Source organism: Poecilia reticulata, chromosome 11 (assembly GCF_904066995.2).
Source record: "Poecilia reticulata chromosome 11, P_reticulata-male-v2, whole genome shotgun sequence".
Classification (NCBI taxonomy): Eukaryota; Metazoa; Chordata; class Actinopteri; order Cyprinodontiformes; family Poeciliidae; genus Poecilia; species Poecilia reticulata.
Genome location: NC_088840.1, coordinates 14830711 through 14847693, shown reverse-complemented (window position 1 = coordinate 14847693; position 16983 = coordinate 14830711). Strand labels below are relative to the sequence as shown.

At 37.1% G+C, this 16983-nt stretch overlaps 1 protein-coding gene across 4 annotated transcripts in view; it reads right to left on the bottom strand.

The window, feature by feature from the left end:
• atxn1a (ataxin 1a) overlaps positions 1–16983 on the bottom strand; it is a 113914-nt gene that overhangs the window by 40102 nt on the left and 56829 nt on the right. Inside the window, exon 3 of one of the 4 annotated variants that reach the window (XM_017307536.2) lies at positions 12769–12799. The exons of the other annotated variants lie outside the window; for them this stretch is intronic. The gene's annotated coding sequence lies outside the window, so the exon portion shown is untranslated. The remainder of the gene's footprint in view (positions 1–12768; positions 12800–16983) is intronic. 4 annotated transcript variants of the gene reach the window in all.

Here is a 16983-nt window from a genome sequence, read left to right as displayed (position 1 = left end):
AGAAAAAGAAAGTTGTCTCATGTCTTTTTGCATAATGTAAGAAACTGCCTGGTTTTATAGGAAGGGTAATAATCAAAAGATGCAAATACATCTGATGACCGACAGTCATTACATCAGTACCCCAATCTAATCGACTGAGATCAGCCAAGATTCACAGCTCTTACAGATAGAGACATCATTTATTGTTCAAACACTTAAACATTCTCTTTGATGGGTTTTACACTTGCACTTCACCTAGGACCTGTCAAATTAAAAAGGATCTCCAGATCAACTTTAAACACGCTGTGCAACACGCCGACTTGAGAAACACCCACACACGCCGTAACAGACAGGTCAGGTGATTGTCGACAGCGTACACACACTCTGTGGGACTAATTAATCTGGTTCTCTTGGAATAATGTGGATGTTACGGAGAAACAAGACACAAACTCCCTGCTGTTAATCAGCTGCAGCAGGGGTGGGTGCCAGTGAATGTTTAAGGGATTCCAAACATCCTACTGACCCACTTTTTATGAGTGTGACAAAGACAAAAAAAAAAGAGTTGGCAGAGTGGGAGTGAATGTGGGCGACTCTCCTATTGTTCTAAAGCACTCTTACAGGCAACCAAGGCAGGAATTACAGTCTGAAGGATACATTAGTGACAGCAGGAGATGCCTTTCCACGCACGCTTTTATAATATGCATGACGACTCAATTCTACAAAAGGATTGAGAGCTACTGCGAGCACAAAACACAACAATGGAACAGAGAGGCAGAGAGAGAAAAAGAGAAAATGAATATCCAATGTCAGATGTGAGATAATCAATCGGATTCTGTGGTGGGCTTTAGTGTGGAGCTAAACTAAAGCCTTTACATGAATTAAACTGGCTTTACACACAAAGCAGAAGGGTTTGAATGAACAAAGTTGTTTCCAGAGAGGAGTCAAAGGAGGAAAAAAAGTAGATGAATAGATTGAAAGATACCAACTAGCAAAGGAATCTATCAGATGGTATTAAAAAGATGATATAAAGAGAATGTAACAACAAACTGAAAGATAGCTAAGTGGTTATAAATGTAGAGAAAATCCAAAGCGAAAGAGAAGGAAAGGTGGCGTGAATTAAGAACACAGAATAAGAGAAATAGGAAAGAAATAGACCGGCAAGCAGCGAGACGGAGAGAAACAGATGGTGGCAGAGAAGAGGCAGATATACAAACTCACTGGGAGAACAACACTGGCACAGCCAGCGAGGCACAGCAGGGAGCATAAAAAGCTGAAGAAGGTCAGCAAAAAGGGTGGAGGAAGATGATGAGGATGAAAGCAAAGCAGGACAAAGACTGAGTTATGCACCAAAAAAAAAAACCATTCACCAACTTTTTTGGAAAAACACAAGGGAAAAGGTCTATCTAAAAATGTTTACAGTATGGCATTGATAATTCAGCAAATGAAATGTTTAGGTTGTTTGGAATGTCTGCACAATTCCAGTAAGGTAATGTGCATACGTAGAGCTCTTTTGTTGATGAATCTAGACTCCGTGTGCATCCAACATGGCTTTTATCAAAAACTGAAAACATGCATAAACATTCAGGTTTAAAAGTAAATATAAATAAACACAAAAAGAAAAACACACTTGTGCGCTCATGGGAACAGGAAAGCTTTGACTTTTTTTTCCAATTCCTACACATTTTGTTCTGATTTGAGGTCTACAGGAAGCTGGCTTCAGAGAACAGGGCCTCGGTAAGTAAGCGCATCCTCACAAGGCTTGGATCTAATTTTGGGAACAGCTAAAAGGTCTGCACCTGATAACCCGAGAGAACTGATGGGGCTCTACACAGTGAGCTGGTCAGAAATGTACAGAGGAAAAGCAGTCCATTAGCTTACTCTGAACTATTATTTGACTTGAAAAGTGATTCGGATTTGAACGGAGAAACAATCATGCCACTTGAATGGAATACTTTTACATTCCTGTGCTTCTATGTGAACTCCGAGCATCATAATCTTGTAGTTTAATTCTTTCAAATCATTCCTTGTATACTGCAGTAGCCTTTAAAAGTTTGAGAGACATATTTGAAACCTTTGTTTTATTCTTGAGGAGTAAAAAGAAGTTGGATGCTTGGGTAATATAATCAACAGTGGCTGAGTCAGAGTCCAAAACAATTCAAGGATGTCCAATGTCTTTGTTAACTTTTACAAATTTGAAATGAACGAGGAATTAAATTAGGGTTATTAAGGATAAAAAATTTAATAACATCACATGTTAAGTACAATGGAGAATCTGTAATTTTTTTTTTCTTCCAAAGGATTTTGTGGCATTATGGATTCTATAAAAAAAAAAGAACAACAATGAAATCTAATGATCTGTGCAAGAAAACTGAAAATTGTGCCTCACAACACACAACAGTCCTCAATGCAGTTACCCCCAGTTAGATTGTTAGATTCTCTCTCTGCCCTTCTTCAGGTCTTATCTGCCATTTAATAAAGGTGATTTGGGCAACCAAAACCGTAACAAAAAAATTTTTACTTAAAGTAGATTATTTGCTCTTTCATCAGTGTAATGATTGAAAACAAACGAGTCCGTACTCTATTAGATCAAATTGGAATCCTAAATTCCAATAAATGCATTTGCAGTTTATATTTGCTTTATCTCTGCAGTTTTTCCACACAATATTTATTGTTTACAGCTACAAATTAAAGACAGACCGATGAGTGTTTTCTTCGCCGTTTACGGAACCAAATGAGTGATTTGTATGCAAATCTTCGATCCATTGTAGCAAATGTCCTTCTGCTGTTTTTGGACGAAGTGAGTAATAAGTTTACGATCAAGCATGTGTTTCTGCAACTGTGTGCAGTGATCTGGACCAAATGTTCTCTCTGTGAATGTTGCTCTTTGCTAGGCTGCATGCTGGCATATTTAGACTATGAATACTTCTGTCCACTCAACCATCACTTCATCTGTTTTAGAGATCACATTCTTCACATTCAGTCTTCGCCAGATGTACCGGCACTGTGGTTGCAAAATGTTTTCTTGATGCACAAGTTCTGTTGAACAAAAGTAGTCTGTTCTAAATGTCTAACTTGAAGCTGTAAGCACTAGGTTGTCAAGAAGTATTTATTCTCAGAAGGCTCTTCTTTTCTTGAATTTTTATCTTTTTGCGAGATAAATGTAATGTAAAAAAAAAGAGATAAGAGTGTAGAAAATACACCTTATAAAGATAAAGCCCAAACTGAATGTTCATGTTTAGCGAGGCTTTTTTTTTTTGTTCTCTCCTTTCTACCTTGACCCAGGACAATCCCAGCTCGTTTGTTAAAGGCACTGCAGACAATCACGGTCACAGGAACACGTACGCATAGATGAAATGCCTCAGGAGCTGACGTAGTGTCTGACAGCTGTTTAGTTTCTTAAGTCAGAAGAATGCATTGGATTTTTTTGTGGGTGTGTAATCCAAGTGGCTGACCATCACAGAATTGTAGAGGAAATGCCTCCCTCAACCACAACTCAATTTTCCAAGGCTATCGCAATCTTACAGTAACATAAGTCATGTCACCCGAAACCTTAATCCAAACATTCAACGTGTGACCAGAGCGAGGAAGATACGTAAAGGGTCCACCTAATAGGAAATGTGTATTAAGGGTTCTCTGAAGTGCCATTTAGGTCATCTTAAATTTGGAAAACACTATTCTCAACAACTTTTGCAATAGTTATTGTAGGGCAACTGCTGAAAATGACTGCAGGACTATGCAAGTCCTCTCCGACTTTGCACACAGCTGCTAAATAGACAGAGAGGAAGGAGAGAGTTGGAGAGGTACAAAGCCCTGGAAATCTTAGTTAAAGAACTACACCAACTGGATTGTCCAATTTCCCTTTGATCCGCTGTATTGTTGTTAAGTACTGACATTTTCTTACTGAACTGATTATAACATAGCTCTGCTCAACAGATGGCAGCAAATGTTCAGTAATTTATTCACAGCTCCAGTACGTAAATAAAAAAAAAGGACATAAAAATGACAACCTTGTTAGTTCTGGGACCGTTTTAGTCAAACAGCTCAATTGCCATGGCTGAGTTCAGGCCTGAATAAGCTTTACAACACTCTCCTATTAAGAATGTTATTGCAGGAGTTAAAATTTAACGATACAACGTTTTTGGCAACCACTATCTGTGATGCCCAAAGATATAAGCTTCTACAATTTCTATTTTATTTCTCACAAAGACTTACATTCATGTCCTCCCTCATTTTTGACTGCAGCTAAGTGTATACACAAACCATAAACACATACAGACAAAATAAACAATAAAGAGACAATGGGCACAACAAACTTCAAATGTGTCTGTGAGTGGCTGCTTCTGCATTAAGAGAACATGCTGAGAGAAAAGGAAGCGAGTTTTCTGTGCCAAGCCTCTCTTTGGCAGTCAAACAAGGACACATACACTAACTCACTCTTTTACACACACGCACACCGAGCTGAACATTTTTAATTGGCCCTGATCTGCTAGTTACTGTTCTTGCCACTCTCTTCACCTCAATGTGCTGGCCCTCCGCCCCAGTGCCTGGCATAGGCACAGCTGGACTCGAGAATGTGGGCGTGTTTCTAAATGTGTGTACCACGGAGTCAGTTTCACTTGTGAGTCTGTGTTAAAGTGCAAGAAGGTGCTATTTCCAGTTAATAATGAACCGCACTTACACTCTGTGCAAGATTAATCAGGTCCTTTCAAGCAAATCTATGAACTAATCTAAAAATGTACGAATGTGTTGAAAATGTGTTTGAGGAATACAGCTTCTTTGAAGCTCTTCCGGCAATTCCAGATGATGTTTGAAGTCACGGAGGATTTGTTTGCCACAGAGGTACACATCAGTGATTTCTAGTGTTTTTAAAGAAACTCTTAACGTGAAAGTCTGCGACCACACGAGTGTGCTGTAGAGCACTGAAGGATAAACAACCTTGATAGACTAAATCTTTCAATGTCACCTAAAGTTCCAGTCTGTGAAGGTGAGTGTGGGTGCTTTTCATATGATGTGTGCAAGATTTATACACCTTACACAAAGAGCAAATTGCATCATCCCCTGCTGCATTTTTGCAAAACATTCACACTCATTCAACACTCACGCTGCAGACACGCACAACTACGAGCAAAGCAAGGTCGAGAAAAAAAAAAAAAAGAGGATGAGATAAGCATGTAGTGAGTGGGCTGTATGTGAGAGAGAGAGTGTGTGACAGCATCATTACTAGAGTAGAGCACTCTATGCCTGATTGATGGAGATGAGGTTGTTATGGTCGACTGCTGTGAGCTCATTGCCCGGCAACCAGACAATTGGACCTGGCTGCTGTCTGTCCATGTTCACGTATGTTTCAGGTCCAAGTCCTGCAGCTCACAGTGTGAAGCATTATGAAATGAGGGATATGTCAACAATTTGTTGCAAATCAACTTTGTGACATAACTGAGAATTGTCAAAATGACTGCAATTAGTAGTAAATAATCAGGTCAATGTGGAAAATGTTGGGAACACGCTAAAAACAAGTCAGAATTTAGATTTCAAACCTACTGGAGGTTCTGAACTGAGCTTTGATACAACACATATTTATATAAAACACATTAGTCATACATATTCTCATTTTTAACTAATTAGCAAGGGGGAGAATTTCTGCAGTTCCAATTGGATTTGTTTCATTTAATGTTGTCACCAGATGTGAGCAAATTCTTCAGAACAATACTTACAAAAGCTTAAAGTTTCTAAACCTAAAACAGTGGGAGAGTCCTGTGACCCAGTCCACTAGATAAGTGTTAACTGTATAATTAAACATGGATATAATGTAATGTTTCCTTTTGGGCTTACATCTTTGTAGAGTTGGTAGGTAGGTTGTGTCTACATGTTTGACAGGACATTCCCATAACCAACAGGTTATTATAAAGCTATAATAATATTACCGGCAGTGTTTATTTAACATTTTGATATACAGACAAACATATGGAAATTGAGATTGTTTTACCAAGTGAGATATATTTCAAAACAGCAGGTTATTTTAAAAATTGTTTAACAAATGCAGACAGTAATCAAATACTGAATCAATATGTTTAATTAAAACTAAATGATTTTCTTAGTTTTTTAAGTAAATGTTCTTATTTAGAAAAATGTTGTAATTTTTTTTTCTTTGCTGCTCTTAACACTGTTAACAAGCTGATATTAGCAAGCCATCTTAACATTTATTTAAAAATCACATCTATCAAAAACACACAGAGAAATCTAGTAGAAATTGAAATTATCCTCACATTCTTACATGTGGAAATAAACGTTAAAGATATCAATCATAGCAGTAGTAAGAAATTATTTCAATCTATCTCAAAATCATGGATTTGTCCAACAAACTATTGGACAATCTATTTATAGGCACTTAAAATAAAGATTACTGACTGTCAAATGACCTGCCACAGAAATTCTGGTTGTTTTAAAACTAAGTTAGTAAAATTATGCCCTCAGATATGTAACCAGTCCATGCCTGTTGTCTTTGATATTTTTCTGATCTTTTGTGCCAGAATGGCTCATAGATCTGAGTGAATTAGTGTAGCAAAATCGTGACCAACTGGAATGAAAATAAATCAAAGAACAGCAACTATTCAAATGACAATATGCAGAGCCTGAATAATTAACGATCGAACCCTACTTTTAAAGAATACAAGACAGTATTGTTTTTTGGAGACAAAATATAAACACATATGTGACTCAATATTTTTGCTGCATGAATAAATATCAAAGCCATTCAATAATATAGCATACATTCTGAAAAACCAGGATGTTATCGGTTTCATTAAAAGGCTGAATTGAATTTATTCTCTTTACAGAATGCCTTTATTTATCTCAGACTTATTTCAGCAGGAAAATAAAACCGTCTGTCTCTCTATGAACTTCTGTTCTTTTTTTTTTTTTTCAATCTACCACAGCAACCTTGGGTGACTTGTAAGAAGATACATCATTCAGCTTCTCACATGTGTCTCATCGGGTTACCAGCCGTACACTTGCATACAAATACTCTGGCCTTCCTCTCAGATGACCCCCCATTGAGAAGCAAACAACAAAGACACAATACAACCGTCACAACACAGAGAAACACAATCGGAGCTCGGCCTTCTCGACTGAACCAAAACTTATTAAACTCTTCGGGAGACTTGAAAAGGCTTACAGAACAGGGAGAATTAATACTGGAACAAAACAAGTATTTGAAAATCAATAATTTTTTTTATATTAATAAAAGCTTTCACTGCATCATCATATGTGGAGTGCACATGAGGTAACATGTCTGAAGAAGTGCTCAAAAAACTGGAGGACCTTTCGCCTGTAATTTATAAAACTTCTAACTAATGTTGTTTGTTTGTTTTTTTTTATAAATCCCATATCAAATTAAAAGACCAGATTAAAATATTTGATTAGAATAAAACCATGCCAGTGAACATTTCAGTGGGGTACAGAAAAAAAAAGAAGTTATTTATGTATTTATTGGGTTTTATATTTGTGCCTAACAATCAGAATTGGAAAATTGTTCAATTGTATGACTTGGATAAGTACGGTTTGCAACATAAGCCAGTGGTACCTTATAGAGGTTGTGAATTTTTATGTGGGAAAGATTTATTGAGGCAAAAACCACCAGATGTAAAAAATAAATATCTGCAGCTATTGCTATATTTTAAACACTTGGAAGCCACATTAGATTTTGAGGTTATGGTTGGTAAGAAAACTTAACTTTTTCCTATTTTGTCTTCCGACTTGTGTGAAAGTTTATATTTGAGACGTGTGATGTGAATAAAGATTGTTTTTGTAATCCCCCCACCTCCAAAAAAATAACAGGGTTAATCTTTTTTGTCAGTGTTTTGTAGCAGATTTGAGTCATCTTGCAATTAAGAACAGGGAACAATCTCCATAAATAAGTGGTCAAAAGCCAGAAGAGACATGAATACAAAACCTGCCACACTTTTCAGATTATATGCTTACATTGTATTTAAAGTTCTGTGTCCTTTCTCTCCTACTTTATAGTTATATTCCACTTGTTGTTAATCTAACATTAAAAGTGTAATAAAACACATTAAATGTTGTGGTTGTAACATGACCAAAATGTAAAAAAACATAAATGTAAATGAATTTCTTTGCAAGGTACTATAAAACTGGATTGTAACTGTGAAGGTACAAAAAAAAATAAAAAAATGTGTGTGGTTGTGTAATTTCCTTCAACCTACCCTCCCAAGGTTAGATGGATGTTTGTTGACCGTGGCCTACTTTTAAAAATGGGTCAGTTCTGCACAAGATCATGCACAGGCTTACCACCTTAGGAAAAAAAACTGTTCATTGCAAAGACCCTTGTTCTCTGGTTAAAAAGCACTGGCACATCTCTTTCTTTTCATTCACCCAAAGTGTGTCAGCGAAAATGTGCGTCAGACTCGTGTGGTGGGTTGCTGTTTTCATAGTGTGTTTTATAAAATCTTTCCTTTTCATCTCTCCTTCTGTCTGCAGTGGAAGTGAAAATAATTAAAAGTATTTACAACCAGACTGTGAAACACTGCAGAATGAAAACACCATCTTTGAGTTGAAACCAGATAAGACGCTGACAGAAACGAAAAAAAAGGGGAAAAAAAGTGCGACAGATGAGGAGAGACTGATAACAGAAAGAATAATTTAAAGAAAGAGAAGAACTACAAAAGAAACACAGAAACCAAGTTGAGGCTGAATGTGATAAAAAAAGAAAAAAAAGGCTGCATGAGTTTCTCTCTCCCTCTCTTTCTCTTTCATTTGTAGATCTTCAAAGACTAACACAGCACTCCCGAGACAGTTAGCAATACTTGTAGGGCACACACACACACGCGCGCGTACGCACGCATGCACGCACGCACGCACGCACGCACATGCACACACACACACACACACACACACACACACACACACACACACACACACGCACACACACACACACACGCAGACACCCACTCTGGTAAACTCTACTGGGAGACGAGCTCTGCTATGCCCTCCTCTGAACCTAAGCAATGATATGCTTGGATCTCAGACACTCAGATGAAGAGAGTGGAAATGGCTGAGTAAGACAAACTGACGGCAAGAACGAGAAAGAAGATCTAATTAGACAAATTGTGCTAAAAGTATAAGGTGGGAATAAAACTGTCACCTCAAAGCAGGTTAGAAGGATTACCCTGCAATGGTGGCACAATTACATGATGAATTTAAACAGTAGCAATACCAAACTGAGACAGATCTTGGCTATTTTTGTAGATATCTGTTCGAACCAAGAGGAATCAAAAATAAATGCTACTGACAAAAATGCTAAACATTGTAGGGTTTAAGCCAATGTACAGTTTGTCAACGTATGAATTACAATATTATTGTCTTAAACTTGCAGTTCTGAGTTAGGGGCCATTTCAATAACATGCAAATCTATTTAGACCTTATAGAAATATAGAAACAGTTTTTCCTAGATAACTTGCTTATTGAAGAAATCCTTTTATACCTCTCTGGTTTTGTCCTAAAGTATGGGGAACTGTTTCTAGTAGTACTGAGGTTAAAAGTACTGAGGTTAATTCAATAAATGTATCAAACGTATCAATTATTTATCACAGCAACACAAGAAACGTAAAAAAAATTGAGATTGACATTGTTTAAAATCAAATTAGGCTGGTATTTATTTGTGAGATAATTGTCAATTGTAGCTTTTAAGCAATAGAGAATAAAATCTGAATAAAATCTGCAGATAAAGATCATATTATTTTTTTAAAAATTTAATTTCTGCCTTTGATAACCTTATTTATGTTATTAATTTTACACAAGTTTATCTGAAACCAAAATCATGAGATAAGAATCCTTAGAACATGAAACCAAAAGAGAAAACCATTACACCATAGAAATTGTTGCAGAACCTGCAACCAATATTCTTCTATGCTCATAAGCATACAACTGCAAGTTATCATTTTAAACATGCAACTGAAACATTATAAGAAGCATTTTTTTTGTCTTTAGTATTTTTTAACATTTAGATTCAAACGTCATGTCTTTGTTTTGTTTTTGTTTTTTTCTCTGAGGCGAGGGAATGAGTTTCACTCAGCAACATGAAAATGTTTTTTGTGTAAATCTTCATCGTTTATCTACATAAACGATAAAGTTGGAATCCTAATTTGCTTATGTTGTTAAGGCATCTGCGTGTTCTGGGGAAATAATGTTCCTGCAGAGCTTGTTCAGTCTGTTTCTTGTATTTTGTCACTGCACACAAATGTACTCGCTTTTCTCTGTCTGGTCTATGTGATTTTTTAAAATGTTGTCATTCATACTGGTTTGCTTTGTCTCTTACTCTAGCTTTAGGCTCTATGCATCTTCTTTATTCCCTCGTTTGACCTTCCTACTTTTGTCCGTGGCTTCTCCTCCCACGCTTGTGTATTCTATAGTTCAGTCGGAGCTGCAGTCTCAGAGGCAATTTACTCATGCATGGCCTATGAGTGCTGAATACACTCGTCAAATGAGCACTCCAAGGATGTTTGACACATAGTTATTGTACGCTCAACTGGTTAACCAAAAAGCCATTAGCAACTGCACATGAACACGCTGATGATAACGGAAAACCCACTCATAACGTACCGAGCAAATAACCTAAACCTAAATCTCTTGTAATTTTGCGTCCTCTTTAGGCTGCAGAGTGATTTCAAAAATGTTGCAAATGTTCCTGCTTCGGCAGCTAACCCTTCAACCAACAAATATGTCAAAGCTACTTGCTAGGATTTTTCCTTATTGCCAGAATAACTAAACACAACAATGAATTCAGCCCAGCAGAGAAGGGGAATTCAAGGGTGTCATGTTCCTTTAAGAGTATGTTTCTTCTTTTCAATATTCAGACGCTGAACCACGTCTATTAATAACTGTGCCGTTCTTGAGTACTCTGCAGTATTTCTGTCATAACCGTGCACACGCATGGACGTCCACCAGCAAGTTCTCACTAATCTATTTGCATATAGCACAGGATCTCACACTGGCTGATCACAGTTTTTCTCCCGCGATGGGTTGTGGGTACATCAGGTGACGTCGCACTGACAATAGATTCATGCTGTTACTTAATTTTACACACAGTTTAAATACAGAGTCATTTGCACATTATGGTTGTCTAGCAGTTTATATTTGCCTTTAATGGCACAGTTTGAATAAAATATATTAGCATATAAACTATCCTAAAGCTTTCAATTTATGTCGTTGTAGAAGACAAATGTTGGGTTGCTGTGCCACAGCAGATATAAATAAGTGACCTTTTCAACAAAAGAGAGTTTTATCTGCTATCTACTTAACACAGAAAGACCAGGGCTTTCAATTTTAACATTAATAAATATTTTTATTCTATTTAAATGTCTGATGTGTGACAGTGATGAAACAACTCTGGGACCAGAGAACAGAAGCATAAACAGTAAATTCAGTCGCTAATCAACAGAGGCACAGATTCACTGATTTTCAAATTCAGTTAATACTAATTTGACTGTGAAAGATATAATTAGCACATTAAAAATAATTTCTTCTAACTTTGGAAGCTGTTGAAATTCCAATTAGCTCAGGGTAAATTGTTTTACTATAAGACTTTTCTCCAAAACGATACGAGACTGCAGCTTTCTCTGTCAGTGAATATCATAGATATCAAGGCCTCCTCTGAAAAAATGTCCTTCTTTTATAAAGAAGGACATGTACGAGTGTTGGGTTAACAAATTATATCTACAAATTAGAGGAGAACACGTTCAAAAAGCTCTCCTTTTTCATATAATTTTTTTCCTAAACCTATTTTTACAGTCTATGACCTGGAAAAGTATTAATATCCCATGAACTTTTTTACAGTTTGTCACTTCTTAACTGCAAACTTCAACCCATTATGTTAGGATTTTAGGTGATTGACCAACACTACCACTACTGCTGCAGGTCTTTTATGGAATCTTTCTACCAACTGTGAACTTATAGAAAAATGCTGGCCTGTTTGTTTATTTCTAAATATGTCAAGTAATTGCTTTTTGCTGCTACATGTTACGTGTAAAGAGAAGCCTTGATATGTTTGCAGCCATGACTGGGAACTTATTTCATAACTGAAGCCTGTTTTAAACTTCTCCACATCTTACTGCTGACCTATTTGGGTTTTTGTTTTTTGTTTTTTACTCAAAAAAATGCATTTGTTCTCCAGACATCCTTACAGAGTAGTTTTTACTTATGTTGAGATAAAATTTCACACAGGTGGACTATGGGATTTGAGGGCAATTGGTTACACTTGATTCTATCACAGTTAGAGAAGTTGGATAGAAATGCATGCCTCATTTTTCATATTTTTTTATTTGATCGAGTTTATGTTTTTATCACTTGTGTTAGTCTATCACATAAAATCCCAATATAATAGACTGAAGTTTGTGACTGTATTTGAACAATATATGAAAAGCTAAAGGGTAAGTCACTATACTATAATAAGGCCTTACTACGTGAATAAAACTCCACAAAAAAAACATCATACCATTAGCTGGTAAACAAGCCAATGCAAGTAACCTACAATCATTAGCATCTCTTGACATTTCCCATAAACCCAAGGCAGAGAGTTTGTAAGTATTCTACAACCTTTTGAAGACAGCAATCTATGGCATGCCTGGCTGACACATGCAGGAAGTATGCATTCAATCTAAAAATAAGACAGTAAAATTTGGAATGAAGTTCAAAGGTTTTACAGCCTAAACTCATGAACACAATGAAAATACAATGGAAGATTATCAGTTTGCTGAAAGACATGAATGTGTGACATACCTGAACGGGTTGGTGGGTTTTTTGTGCGTGTCTAAAAAGTGAAAAGAGAAAGAAAGCAAAAGCAGAGGATAACATCAATACTGTGAATGGGTGTCAACTAATAGAAGGTCACCATGGCTTGCTGCCACGGGCTTTCAGTTTATGAGAGTGTAAACATGACAACACCAGCAATTTGTGTGTGTAAGTACATTTAGTCCTTCACACTGCGAAGGTGATATTTCATTGAATCTATAAACGTATAGCTCATCCATGCAGCCTGTATTCTTGCAGAAAAAAAAAATCATCACAGCTTTAGTCATTCATTATCTCAAAACATAGGTAATGTTTTGAGATAATGAATCTCAAAACATTGAGATTCATTATCTCAATGAATAATGAATCATTGAGATAATAGTTCAAGTACTTCCTTGAACTCATAGTTGTCAAGGAAGTAGACAACTACTTCCTTTAATCCATTCTCCTTTTTTTCTTTGTCTGTATACTGAAGAATACAAAGTCCTGCATAACAGGGTTGGCCGGTATCCAGTTAGGCTTTACACAATGTTTCCCCTTTATTTAGTAAGACTGCATTTCCAGAGAAGTTTCTAAAGTTCTTGTAGTACTCAATTAAATATTTTAGGGAATTTCATGTTACAAATTATATCTACTACATATAATGGCTAGCTTGTTACTAACATGTCGCCATTTTGTTTCTTGCCACTTTGTTTCTTTAGACAACCCAACTTGGGTTATCTTAGTTGGTTTAGAGCAAGATGGGTTATCTAAGCCGAGTTGGGTTATCTAAAGAAACTTTTTGGTTGGTCCAAGCATGAAACATTTAATAATATTTTATGAAACACCACATTTTATCGCATTTATAAAATACGTATGCTGCTTCAAATGCCCTTCTGTTACATATATTGAGAAGTATTTCACTTAAGACTTTACAGTGTGCTACTGATACAGGATAGATTAAGTTACCAAATTATTTGATTTCTTAATTGTCGCCTAACCTTCTTGGACTGAAAGTTTAATGAACTACGCTAAGTGATCAAATAACAATTAGCTCAATGAACCAGAAGACAGGGCCAACTCCCTCGACGCGTCAATTGTTCCAAACACTTGGAAGCCCAAGGTGAGTGAATCTTTATCAGCGCAGGCAGAACTTCTGCTTAGTGTAAAATTAGATTAAGTAACATAAATATCTGGCTACTGCTGTTGTATTTACATAACTTCTGTAGCAGTTCCACCAGACTGTAGATTGTGATGCCAATATCCTGGAATATTTTGACTTGTCCGAAAACATCTATGGTTATCTTTGTCTGTGTTGTTTCACATATATAAATCCTCATCGCATTTATTTTCTTTACTCTATAAAGTCCTTCATCTCTCTGTGCTATCATCTTCATCTGTTCTGGCCATTCTGTGGAGACATGAGGTGAAACCAACTTATACTTATAAAGACACAGTGAGCATGAATCATGTATATTTTAAGCTGCCATCATTCAGACTGACGTTGCTGGACAGCAAACGATTGACCAAAGAGCCAATCTAAGCTACCAAAGCATTAGTGTGTGTGTGGGCGTGTGTGTGAGTTGAAGGCAGGGGCACCACTGAGAGGAGTCACAACAGCAATTTATTGCAGGGAATCCAGTGAGTATAAAGCCAAACTGTTTGGCTGGAGGGACTTTCCTATAAGAGGCATTCACTTTGTGCATTACATCTGTGTATATATGGAGCAAGGTGTGTGTGGGTAAGAGTCTGGGAAAGTGTGTGTGTGTGCTTAGGGGATTCCGTGGTTTGCTCGATGTCTCATTACATCATCACATGGGCTCTGCAGCTGCTCACACGAAAACACACAGTGCACACACATAAACAACATAGTATACACACGCAGACAGGGAAACATTTTGATTTTAATATGTTTGTACTTTGCCATGTTATTAAGATACAATGAGACAGATAATTTTGTATATTGAATTTGCTTCAATTCTTAAAAGACCTTTCTGCCCTGCTTTTTAAAATGCTCCTGATACCTGTAACAGAGAGGTGGAATCAGAGAGAGAGGAAACAGGAAAATAAACAGTGAAGGTGTGGGGATGAACCCCCTAAATTTGGAGGGCTTAGAGATCACAGCCACCTCTAAAAAGCTAAAATATGCAAATACTTGACATCCCATATAAGAACATGTGTAACTGTCAATTTTAGCAGCTCAAATACACTTTAATATGAATTAATTGACACAGTGAAAACTGTCATAGCACTACAAATAAGCACATATCTACAGTCTTCTGAATGCAAAGCTGCAAATGGACGATGGGTTCAAAGTACCCAATTTAAATTATTCTTGCAAATGATGGACCTAGTAACATAGAATTACAGGTGTATTACAAGTTTTGACCACAGGAATAATATCTTCTAATGTCTATTCTATTCCATTCTCAACTTATGAGGATCAAGTCAGTCATTACCAAACCTTTGGAGAATTTCAGGACATGCTGAGGAAGTTAGTTCAGTTGTGTCAGAGCAGACACACATGTAAGACCTGCAAAACATCGTGTTTGTATTTTGCTCACCTCACCTGGGGTAGAGGGGAAAAAGGAGTCTGACAATTGTTGAGAAAAGAAGTTCAGGTGTGTTGTAGATACAAGACAAACAACGTGAGAGAGTGATTGGAGGATTTGGAAGGAAAGCTGTCGTCTGTTGCTGTGACAGTGGATGAGACGCGAGGGAGCTGCTGTTTTACCTACAGACTTCCAGTTGACTCTTACCTAGCAAGTTTACTTTCATAAACGTTTTTGTATAACAACTTGCACCTCATATTCAAGCAAAACCTTAAAGGTCAGGGCGCTTACAGGAGTCTTGTTACAGCGTACGACATGATAAGAGGCCATAGCCCAAAATAGATCCAGTACATGATAAATATCCATAACTTTAAAAACCTGCCCTTGAACACCACAAAGAGTATGTTTGTGAGCATTAACCTTCAGCATGCACCACAGCACGTTGCAACAGAAGTAATGAGTCAGGAAGAAAGACAAACATTTTTTAAAGCAGGAAAGGAAGTTTTCAGTTGCCATGTTGTCTTGATAAGGCTGACTAATAAACACTTCTGGTCAGACAGGCTAGCAACACTTGGTTACTGAAGCATCAAAGTCACCTCTACCACTTAGAAATAGTATTTCTGGTAGCAATTTTGATACGCTGAAGAAAAACAAACAGACAAGACATGATATGAACTATTTAAAAAGCACAGAAGTAACAATCAAGTAGCTAAAAACGCTCAAATTAGATTTGCTTCAAAGGTTTCCAGCAATGCAGTCTAGATTTATTTTACACAGCATAGATTGCATTTGATCACATCTACTTCAAACTCCTAACTGGATAGTTCTACACTCAAAGTTTGAGTTTTATTAAATATTTATTTTTGCTTGCATTACTACAGACAAAATAGATTGGTTTTTAGTTACTTAGGTTTTTGAATGGCCGGCTGTATGTTTTACAGAACAGCTGTGCAACTATGTGCACAGCTGTAAAGCTGGCAAACAGACAAATGTATTATCCGTCTCAGTGGCTGGCCAGCTGTCTTGTGGTCTAATCAACTGGCTGGCTGGATGATACCTGACTGAAGCGGGAGGATTAAACCAAGTATTTAATGCTGTGTGCAAGACAAGGACTACACATGCTTTTACATCAATGTGGATAGAGACAACATGTTGACACCCTTCAAATGTGTCTGTGTTTGTGCGTAGTTTCTGGGAACGGGGCTCCTTGCTCTCTGCTGTTATACAATACATATTGTATAACAACTGGCAGTGAGTGGGCGGCTCCCGCCATCTGGAGAGCTGCAGCCGCGTATCCGCGCCAAATGTTACACGTCGTATATGTGTGTGCGTGCGTTTGTTCGCACCCATGCTATTCGGTGTTTTTGTGTCCACCCCACATCTACAAATAGACACAGCATCATCTGCAGTAGTTAGGTTTATGTGCAGGATGAATTAACTGGATGGAATATGAGTCCAATAGTAGACACTGTGCATGTTTTTCTATACACCATTGCCTATTTCTCACTAATGTCGTAAAGGTATAATTTCAGAAGTGCGCACGTTAATATCCGCAAACACAGATTGTTCATTAAACCCACCTAGTCCTCTGAGAGGAATGATGCTGTCTGAACATCATTGTTTCTTATGACAGCATCGCCATTTCTAGGTTGACGCAGAGATGGCCTCAACT